Source organism: Vigna umbellata, chromosome 6, assembly GCF_029865625.1.
Source record: "Vigna umbellata cultivar VRB3 chromosome 6, Vumbellata_1.0, whole genome shotgun sequence".
NCBI classification, from domain to species: domain Eukaryota; kingdom Viridiplantae; phylum Streptophyta; class Magnoliopsida; order Fabales; family Fabaceae; genus Vigna; species Vigna umbellata.
In genome coordinates this window covers 6,014,981-6,026,522 of record NC_142170.1, presented here as the reverse complement: position 1 = coordinate 6,026,522, position 11,542 = coordinate 6,014,981, and the positions used below count along the sequence as shown (strand labels likewise).

Here is an 11,542-nt window from a genome sequence, read left to right as displayed (position 1 = left end):
ATGGTCAGGGATTGATTTTAGTTGATATTAGTGATCTAATTGACTTAAGATTTGAGTTATAGATTAAAAAAAAGTTTGTTTCTAATTTCTTCTTTTCGTTTTTAATTTTGTTTTGCTATTTTGTTGTCGTGTAATTTTTGATGTAGTGTTTGTGTCTTTAAGTTGTTTATGTGAGGTATTGTTGCTCTGGAAGATTTGCTTTTTGATTTAGAAATTGAACGCACAGCCAGAAGTAACATAAGTATAGCAAGAAGAAGAACGGGAGAAAGAAGAAAAGAACATAAACAAATTGAGCAAGAAGAGGAGACATCAACAATGGCAGAACAACCTGCGAGAAAGACTCTTTGTGATTATTCGATGCCAGATCCTAATAGTTATCAAGGGAGCATTGGGAGACCTCCTATTCAAGCCAACAATTTTGAAATCAAGCCTGCATTTTTACAAGTCATCCAACAAAATCAATTTGGAGGTGCAGTTTTAAAAGATCCTAATTCTCACTTGGAGAATTTTCTGGCAATTTGTGATACCTTGAAGATTAATGGAGTTTCAGATGACGTAATTCGTTTGAGACTTTTTCCATTTTCACTACGAAATAAAGCTGCTAAAAGTTGGCTTTAGTCACAACCTCAAGGGAGTATTTCTACATGGGAGGATATGGTTACAAAATTTGTAACCAAATATTTCCCTCCTTCCAAGTCAGCTAAAATGAGAAATGAGATCACTACCTTTATGCAACAATAAACTGAATCCTTATATGAGGCATGGGAAGGATACAAGGAGCTAGTTAGGAAGTGTCCACATCATGCTCTACCAAACTGGTTTAAAGTGAAAACTTTTTATAATGATCTTTCACCCTCTTTTAAAGCAATTTGGATGTAGCAAGTGGAGGATCATTTAATCTGAAAACACCAGAAGAAGCTTTGAAGACTCTTGAGCTAATGGCAAATAGCACAATGAATATGCAGTTTGATCACAAAAATAGAAAAGGTGGAGTTTTGGAGGTTAATACTTTGGATGTCATCCTAGCCCAAAACAAGTTGTTAACACAATAAATCATTAATTTGACTCAGAAGTTGGAAAATATGCAAGCAAACAATGTTAATTCAACATCTTCAGTGTGTGATTTTTGTGGAGGAATGCATCAAAATGGTGCATGTCAGGCAACTCCTCAAGAGGCATAGGTGAATGCAGTCAAACAACAAAAAAAAATCAATTTTCTACCAACCTTAATGCAGATTGCAGGCACCAACCAACTAGACCTTGGAGCAATCCTATCCAATCTGGCTAAAAAGAAAATTTAGCATATTTGTGTGATACTTGTGTTGGCAAAGTCAGCAACATGACATGCATCATCTACTTTGTTGCAACTTATAAATTTTTTGCATGAACTTAATGCTTGTGTGATAAAGCCTAGGAAACTGATGAAAAACCCCTAGTCAAGAGATAAACCACCATGGCAATGACGAAAAGGATTCAAGATGCGCCAAATTTGATAAGCTGTCGTTGAAGCTATCAAATTAATACTACTTTTCAAGGCAACTTCAGTATTGTCAAGTAGTATTCAAGAAAGTAGATAGGGTTAAAGTAACCCTGAGTCGTCTCCCAATAAACACGGAATCGGTTTTCAATATTTGACTCTTATGAATAAAAGTAAGAAACTATGCTAATGGAATTAGGGTTTGAATAATGTTGAAGAACAAATAGGAAACTTAAAAACAATTATAATAAAATAGGCTAATTCCACTGCTTTCCAAGATAGATTCATCATCGGTTATTCACAGATAATTGTTCAATTGATTATTGTTTAAGTTTCAAATTAATTAAAGTACATTATTAATTAATTTGAGGGCGATCATGCATTTAATCAAAGTACATTCTTAATCAAATACAAGAGCTTTCTAGATTATTCACAATAAATTCAACCAAAGTACATTCTCAATCAAATTCTATTGTGTTTAATCATGTCTATTCTTTAATCTCCTAACCAAGTTAAAAGTTAATCAATGAAAGTAAATTCTCAATTAATTATAGTTAAAATTATTACTACCAACCAAAGTACATTCTCAATTGATAGTAAAAACCATTTAATCATATGAAAGTTCCTAAATTAAATCAAAGTAGATTCTCAATTAAACCTAGAAACCCTAGAACTCATATAATCAATATGCATGTAGATTCCAACACATTATAATGCAAAAATATTTGCTTTTAATATGATAGAGAGATGAAAGACATAGAGAGAGAACAACTTAAATCAATAATAAAAATAAACAATTGCATTAACTCAACCTAACCTGAGAATCCATAATGAAATTACAACAGAATAGCCCTAGATGCTTAGCTCTCCATGAATGGAGTTGAATACATGATGAAATAAGAGAGAGAAGTGGGGAATGAGTGAATGAAGTCCCTTTTCTGCCTTCCCAGGGTCTCTTTATATAGGTCTTGATTGGGCTTGGACTTTGAATATTCAGTTGATATAATCTTTTATCTTATATATTTCAAATAACTAAAAGATTTAGATAATTATAACATTATTTGGAAGATATTTTCTGTTGATATTCCCAAATTAAATTAATTCAACAACTGAATTTTATCTTTTAGCTTTTCTGACTTTCCAAAATTGCACAAATGCCCTGAAATTTCACCTATCTGCGCTTTAATCCTTTTAGAATTCTTCAAAATTGCACCAGAACCCCTGTTGACCAGTTTTGAGCAGACTTAAGCAGTGTTGACCATCTTTGGCTAAGGAAGGGCGCGACCAATGAGAGCTTGCCACGTGTCATCCCTCTTTCTCACCCAATTAGGGTTTCAAATTGGGGAAAGGGCTTCCCCCTTTGCTCCTGTGCCGTCATGAGGAAAAGAAGAAGGGCTTCCAATGCCGTTGTCGCGAATTGCTGGACTGTTTGGTTTCTTTTCTTACAGGTCTGGCTTTGATGCAGGTTCCCATGGTGCTCGAAGATGAAGACTAGAGGTAGAATTGATCTCGCGATGACGTTGGTTATGCAGATACTGGCGGCTTTGGGTGATGATGGTTGTGCGTGGAAGAAGCTGGCGGTGTGGCGGCGTGGTGTCCTGACGAGAGAGATCGCATTTCTGGGTGGCGCGATGTTGTTCGCGGTGGTGCTGTAGTGGATGGTTCGAGATTGGCGAACTCGCGAGGAGAGAATGGTGGCCGACGTCGTGGTTGTTTGGATCTGCGGCGTGGTGGCGCGATGATGATGGAGGCGACGCTATGATAGTCGGTGCTAAGTGTGACAACCTCGCGGCGGCTGGCGGCAGGGCATTGACGACGGCTAGGGTTAGGTTAGATTAGGGTTTTTGTATGTGAAGGTTGAAGAAGATAGGGACGTGGCAGGAGTGGTGATTTTGCAAAACCTGATTGGCTCGCTGATTAGTGCAAGGATGGATGACATGCCCTTATCTCATTGGCTATTTGTGTTAGTGGTGGACTGCCACGTGGCACTATCTTAGACAATCTGACTTAGGAATGGTAGGAGGGGTGTGTATAGGAAATTAGGATGATGTAAGAGTAAAATTTGACTGTTGGGCCTGGTTAAGAAAAGAGGGGTGTATGTAGAAAAATTTGGGAGGTGCAAGGGTAAAGATTGCCTGTTTGGCCCATCTGTACATTATTTTTGAAATAAAACCTGATTTTGGGGCTTAATTTGCAATTTGGACCAATAAAGCTTTAATTTCAGCTGCACATATAAATATTAGAAGATCCAAGAATAATTTATGCGCTAAAACTCACTTTTTACGTCTCTTTAATTCTCAAACCCAATAATTCCAATCATCACAAATTCACTTTAAATCAATCATTTAAGCACATGAATCTCATCAAAAATTTAATTTTAAAGCATAAATGTGGGCATAAATATGCACTCATCAGTATGAAAAATAAGTATATTAATTAGTAGAAATCACAAAGAATGAAGATACATTACATTCAATCCCAATGAGTAAGGGAGTTAATTACTCCTAGACATTCTAATTACTAAAAAAAGGATAGATGATGAAAATAATGGTGATGATGATCGACTCTAGCCTCTAGAATGTGCCTTTGTCGTCTCTCACTTAGACACAAAATTATGAAAAATAAGTATACTAATTAGAAGAAATCACAAAGAATAAAGATACATTAGGTCTAATCCAAATGAATAAGGGAGTTAGTTACTTCTAGACATTCTAAGTACTAAAAGTGGGATAGATGATGAAAATAATGGTGATGATAATTGACTTTAGCTTCTAGAATGTGCCTTTTTCGTCTCTCTATTAGTGTGTACACTACAAGAAATGCGTTAATTACCGAAGGCTTATTATCGAAGGCTTTTAGACCGTCGGTAAATAACGTTTTCCGAAGGCTTGTGAGCCGCCGGTAATATGTTCGATTAATTAGGGAAAAAAATAGGATATTCCCATTCTCGAATTCATTTCGCACCAAAGTAGTAATCTTCGTCTCCTCTTGAAGCTGGCCACGAAAACCCCCTTCCCCCTTTGCTCGAAACCCTTCGCCCACAAAACCCTTGTCCTTTGCATCAATCCTAAGCAAGAAACCTTGGAGGAGTGATTTGCAGTCATCCCTGTCCCAGCTGCCAGTGTGGTTTTGGGCTGTATATCGCAACGTGGTGGGTTGGGAGGCTTTATTCGAGTTCAATCATGAAGAGAGGGTTAGAAATAGACTAATGCAAGTGATTGTAGAAACTAAAGAGTAAAGAAAGGTGCGAGTGCAAGCTAGGAAGCATTTCGGATTGAGTGTGAGACGGGTGAGGTTACAGAGTTTGGAGGAAACATTTTGCGGAGAGGGCGAACACATTTTCCAGGTATGGAGAGCTATTAATTCCTTGTTTGGATTAAACGTAATGGATGAAATCTGGTTTGAGTTGGACGAAACTAAAAATCAGATTTGTATCTTTTGAGTTTAGAATATTGTACGATGGCTGGTGATTATTGAATTTAGTTATACTCTTAGTTATTGTGCTGATAAGATTAAATGTAACCAAGTAGTGCAAATGTTGTAGTTGCAAGGGATATTTAGGAAATAAAGATGCTTAGAAGTTTTTGTAATATGGTCATGAGCATGTGGTTTTGAGGACTAAGTTAATATGTAGGAATGTTAAATACTGATGCATGAATGTATCATATTTGGGTAATGGGGTTAAAGCTATTTGTTAATTTGTTTGGACTATTTAATAAGAGAATGAAAGTTTATTTTGAGATACTTAACTGCTATTAAGATCAATTCAAAAACAAATCTATAAAAATCATTCAAAAACAGAGGTAAAATCCATTTAAACAAATGTTGAATGACTAAAGAAAGCTATAAATCAACTTAAAAATTAAAATCTTCAAGAAACTCAAAATTTCAATACTCAAAACCTACCAAAGCACTCTAAAACTAGGCTAAACAAGGTAAAAGTAAGAACTAAACTAAAATAGAAACAAACTTGTAAAGAAACTTCTTAATAAAGTCTTAAATGTCTAAAGAAAACTAAGAGCACTTCAAAAGTCACTAATTCTAAGAGATTCTAAAACTCACTAAAGAAAGCCTAAAAGTACACTCAAACTAGTATAGAAATGAGGACTACACTAATTGCAGTGTAGTAAAATGCACTGCAGCTTTGTAAACAAGTTTTAAATGTTAAAAGCAAGTTAAGAAACAACCTAAAACCTACCTCTCTACAAAAACTCAAAAATTGACTATTGAGAACCTAAAACTATGCTAGAAATCTCAAATCATGAAAAATTCTCTAAACTAACAGATGAAGCTGTAATGTAACTATCTAAACATGTTTTAAATGGTACAAAACTATTGAAAACTATGGTAACTAATGAAAATAGGAAAGAAATCAAAATCTGCTTATGAAAACCGGAAAGATGCACTAGAAAGGTCAAAAGTTGCAAATTGCACTAAAGTAACCTAAGAATGTGCAATGTTCTTATCCTAACAAGAGTAAAGTAGTCAAATGAAGCTAAGAAAGATGTCAAATTGTATCAAGTAGCTAAATATCAAAATTTGGCTACTTAAAACCTAAAAAGTGTACTAAATAGGTGAAAAAATGAGAATTCACCTAAAGTAACCTAAGAATGTACAATCTTCATATCCTAACAACTTTAAAGTACTTAAATGAAACTAAGAAACATGTCAATTTCAAAGTAGTACACAAATCTCAAAATTAAAGTACTTAAAACCTAAAAAGTGTTGTAAATAGGTGACAATTTCGAAATTGACCTAAACTAACCTAACAATGTGTAATGTTCTTAGTCTAACAAGTTTAAAGAACTTAAATGAAGCTAAGAAAGATGTCAAATTGTATGAAGTAGCTAAATATCAAAATTTGGGTACTTAAAACCTAAAAAAGTGTACTAAATAGGTGAGAAATTAGGAATTCACCTATAGTAACCTAAGAATGTGTATTCTACACATCCTAACAAGTCTAAAGTTGTGAAATGAAGCTAGAAAACTACTCAAAAGCAATTAACTACCTAAAACTCAAAGTTTGAGTAGTTAGAACCCAAAAAAGTGTACTAAAAGGGTGAGAAAATGGCAATTCACCTAAAGTAGACTAAGAGTAACTAATGTTAATATTCTAACAAGTCTAAAGTAATGAAATGACACTAGGAAACTACTCAAAAGCAAACAAGTACCTAAAACTGAAATTTTGAGTAGTTAGAACCTAAAAAAGTCTACTAAAAAGGTGAGAAATTTGCAATTCACCTAAAGTAGACTAATTTTAACTAATGTTAATATCCTAATAAGTCTAAATTAGTCAAGTGAAGATAGGAAACTACTCAAAAGCAAACAAGTACCTAAAACTCAAAGTTTGAGTAGTTTCAACCTAAAAAGTTCACTTAAAAGGTGACAAATTGCCAATTCACCAAAAGTAGAGTAATTTTAAGTAATGTTAACATCCTAACAAGTCTAAAGTAGTGAAATGATGGTAGGAAAGTGGTCATAAGCAAAAAATTCCCTAAAACTCAAAATGACACTACTTAAAACCTTAAAAAATGTAGTAAAAAGTACCTAATTGAGTCATTACAGGTCAAATTTCGTTCTGCTGTGATTCTGTGATATTTGGAAGTTTAAACAAGTCCAAATTGATGTATTAAATCTGTTAGAACCATTGATATGAAGTTAGAATGACCTATATGCAATTTAGTATGTCAAACCATCATATTTGAGCCATTTTTGGAACTTGCAAAGTGAATCTGAGTTGCAGTTCTGTTTTATGCCTAATTAGAGTTCAAATAAGTGTATTTTGATGACTTAAAACTGTTAAAATGATTAGCAAAGTGTTAGAATGGCTTAGGCACAAAATCACTTTCAAAACCACCAATTTTGAGTCAATTTTGGGAAGTAGAAAGGTGATTTTGAGTAGCAGTTTGGTTTTGAGTTAAATTTGAGTTCTAACAAGTTTCAATTCACCAAACAAAGTTGTTGAAGTGGTGAAAAGCAAAGAATAACCTAAAACTCAAAGTTTGAGTATTTAGATTATAAAAAGTGTACTTATAAGGTGAGAAATTGTCAATTCACCTAATATAGACTCATTTTAAGTAATGTCAACATCCTAACAAGTATAAAGTAGTGAAATGAACCTAGGAAACTAGTCAAAAGCAAAGGATTAGGTAAAACTCAAAGTTTGAGTTGTTAGAACCTAAAAAAGTGGTTCCAAGTTGGTGAAATGCTGTTGAAAATCAAGCCAAATTGCTACTTTTAGAGCTACTTCTTTGTCCAATTCAGCAACCCTTCCATTACCTAGTATGCTACCCCCTTGGAGCAAGAATTCTGGACCTTGGACGCCTCACCAAAATGTCACAACACCCTACCACACACTAAACCAGTCACAGCAAAAATCTGCACTGCACCAGATTTTAATTTCAAGTAACAGACTTTGTAGCACAATTTGAAGGCCAAACAAGTGGATTTCAAATGATTTTAAGCCTTGAATCAATAGAGGGACACAAAAGGAACCTAGTAGAGGCACTAGATCAGATTAAGCACGCAAGAAAAGTAAAAAACGAAGAGCCAAAAGTAGTGCAGTAAGGTGTTTGATAAAAATGCAACTGTTTGATGAAAGTCTCCAAAGAAGTGCAGATTTTGTGATTTTCGGTTTTTGGGGTTCAAAACTGGATTGCTTGGTTTTCAAATGATTTTTATGATTGGATTATACTTTTTTGATCATATAATTCCATTTTCAAACATGTAACCAGCTCTTGCCAACCCAGAATTGAAATTTAAAGAAGGTACAAAATTAAACACACTAAAAATGAAAACTGCACCAGAAAAATGGCTGTAAAAGTGTGCTTTCAAACCCAAAAATGAGTGGCAGTGTTTCTAAAGCTCAAGTGATGATTCAAGCAACTTTATATCATCAATTTAAAGGTGTTTAAACATTGAAACAACAAGGAATCACACTACACTCAAAAATCACTAATTCACTTCCAAATTTAAGCAATATTGATGGTTTAGGAAGTGATTTTGCATGTAGGCTCAAATTTGACGAAATGAACAGTGCACACAGGTTTGAAATGGTAAAATAAACTTGTTCAAACATTCACAATGGACAGAAACAACCAGATGCTTCAAATCACGCTTGTTATAGCCAATATATATATTGTAAAATCCCTATTGAACAAAGTCTCGAACAGTGAATTATTTGGGTGTTAGTAATTATTCCTTTTGCTCTTGCAACCCCACTGTAATTTGCTATCTGTTTTTTGGAGTGGGTCATTCAACACATGTTTCTCACAACACGCATAGTTTTTATCATATTTTTACTTGTTATTCCAATCCTTGGCATTTCATATAAGGTAGACAAATAAGTTAGATGTCTAGAATCTTCTTGGAATGTTCTTTGGGGGTGGTTTACTACTCATTAAGATTTCTATTTGTATGTCAATACCTGGTAGAGGCAGTGTTACGTTTTAGTTTACTACTCCAAGGAAAAACACAAGAATCGTATAAATCTTATTTCACATCTACTGGGTACTCCTCTAATAGGTGCTTCTAGTGGCCTCCTCTGTGTCTCCAGATTATGTTAGGATTCACGGAGAAAAGAGATTAGTTAAGATAGTTAGAATATTTATGACTTAGTTACTTGAGCCAAGAAAACAAAAAGCAACAATCATCCAAATACATTCAGTACGTTTTTGGTTTGACAATTGGAATTTTGATCCACAGTCTGGTGTAAACAATGGGTCATGCATGGCTTGAATTGATCCAACGAGAAACCAAACACGCACTCATTCCAAAGTCCAAAATTGCCACATATTGCATTGTAGAGTTCAGTGAAAGTTGAGGTTTCTAGTTGTTAGCTTGTGTGTATTGCCCCTGGAGGATTGTTTTAGTGATTAATGATTAATTTGTTGTAACCTTCAGATGCATTATTTTTGTTTGTTGCATGTTTTTATAAACTTGGTTTAACATTTTCCATTAATATTACCCATAAAATGGGTGATTGTGCGTGAGACTCCCACCAGGTGGGGTATGAGGAAGCAGATATGCAGTGTGATGCTTGCAAGTAGTTGCTGTTTCTGGGTTGAGACTTGGTGAAAAGGAACCAACTTTACTGTTATGTCAAGGCTTGCTCATCACCCACCATTACTTTTTTTTTTGCCCTTCGGAAATTACCGAAGGCTTTTGCCCTTCGGTAATTACCGAAGGCTTTTGGCCCTCGGTAATTACCGAAGGGCAAAAACCCTCGGTAAATGTTAGCGACAAGGGATTTACCGAGGGCTTTTTGGCCGTCGATAAGCCTTCGGTAATTACCTTTTACCGACGATTTTGGGCTTTTTCCAAGGGCTTCTGGCCTTCGGTAATGCCCTTCTTTTTTGTAGTGGTAGTTTCCTATTGCCCACAATATTCATTTCTAAATATATGACGCATTCTATGTGATAATTTTTGAAAACACATAAGTCGTTGTGTGAGTTGTAGTTGCTGGACGAGTTGACTATTCTCACTGTGTGAATTAAGTTGGTTTGTTGGGCGAATTGGTCGAACAAGCAATTGGGTGTCCATCTATCCTTAATATAACTCGCATTCCTACCCAAATGCATTGCATTCAAGTTTAAATGATTTAGAAAAATTAGGCAAAACAAAAATTGATGCATGTGTCAATTTTCCTTCAAGGTAATTGATAAATGCATATTAATAGATGATACCTCTTAAATGTTTATCTTTTTCCTCTTTCTCTCTTTCCTACAATCAGTAAGTAATATAACAATGAAATTTGAGGTGTTTCTTTTCTTCTATTCTCTTTTCTCATCTTCTCTTTTTCTTTTTCTTGAGCTCTTTCTTTTCTTCTCTTTTGAACGCTTCTAAGGATAGCTATTTCGTTGTAAGCTTTCCTCTTGCTGTCCTCCTCATTTTTCTTTCGAAAGCTCTTCTATTTAAAGGCTTCTTGAATAAATCTCTTGTATTTACTTAACTTATATTCTTTTTTTTTTCAATGTTTCATATTTTAAATTGAAATCACATTTCTATATTTTTATTGTAGCAAATTCAAAAATTATAATTTTTAATAATAAATTATAAATTATAAATAATCCTAATAAATCTTGGATTTGTTTGATAATTAAATTTTTGCTTTTATAAGTTTCTGTCGTGTTAAAACTTTGACATACTTTATAATTATAATTTTCAAAATTATTAACTATCATGTCAAATCTTGGATAAGCTTGATGACTAAATTTTCGTTTTTATAAATTTGTATCATGTTAAATCTTGGACTTACTTAATAATTATGATTTTCAAAACTATTAATTATTATATCAAAACTTAGATTTGTTTGATAAATAAATTTTTTATCGTGTTGAATCTGACATTCACTTAATAATAAAAAAATATTACATTTTTTAAATAAAAAATATTAACTTTTGTTAATAGTTTTATTATAAGAGAAATATGTAACCTTGATTTCTCATTTTTGAGAATACGCAGATCAAGATTAATCTTGTTGTAGAACCCTGGATCTAGGGATAACAATGGGTCGAGTTGGATATAGATAATACTCTACTCATACCTACCTAAAAAAATTATTCTCATTACCCGTATCTGACACACACGCGCACACACACGCGCACACACATGCAAACCTACACACACACGCACACGCGCTCGCACGCGCGCACATACACACATAGACACGTAGACACACACACGCAAACACAGACACACACCTACACACATACACACATGCGCACATACACGCACACACATAGATATATGTATAATTTTAAATCAATTTAAAACTGAGTCATTAAAATATAATAAAAAAAATTAAAGTACATTTCAAATCAAGCTATTTAAAGCAATTACATTAAGTTAAATTTTAAACAATTCTTAATAATTATTATTTCTTTTACTAATAACGTTATTTCTATAACTTGATTTTAAAAAAATTACTATAATAAAATTTACTAAAAATTATTAAATAAAGAAAGTATAAAAATAATAATTATTAATTGGTAACATATATTCATTATTCCATTGAAAAAATAATAATTAAATATTGGTGTTCATTATCAGCATATATCCATTAAA

At 33.6% G+C, this 11,542-nt stretch overlaps 1 non-coding gene across 1 annotated transcript; it reads right to left on the bottom strand.

The window, feature by feature from the left end:
* Window positions 1-702: 702 nt before the first annotated feature.
* LOC124847280 (small nucleolar RNA R71) lies at window positions 703-809 on the bottom strand. Its single transcript, XR_007029610.2, has one exon. It is a non-coding gene; the product is annotated as a small nucleolar RNA R71 (small nucleolar RNA).
* Window positions 810-11,542: the final 10,733 nt, after the last annotated feature.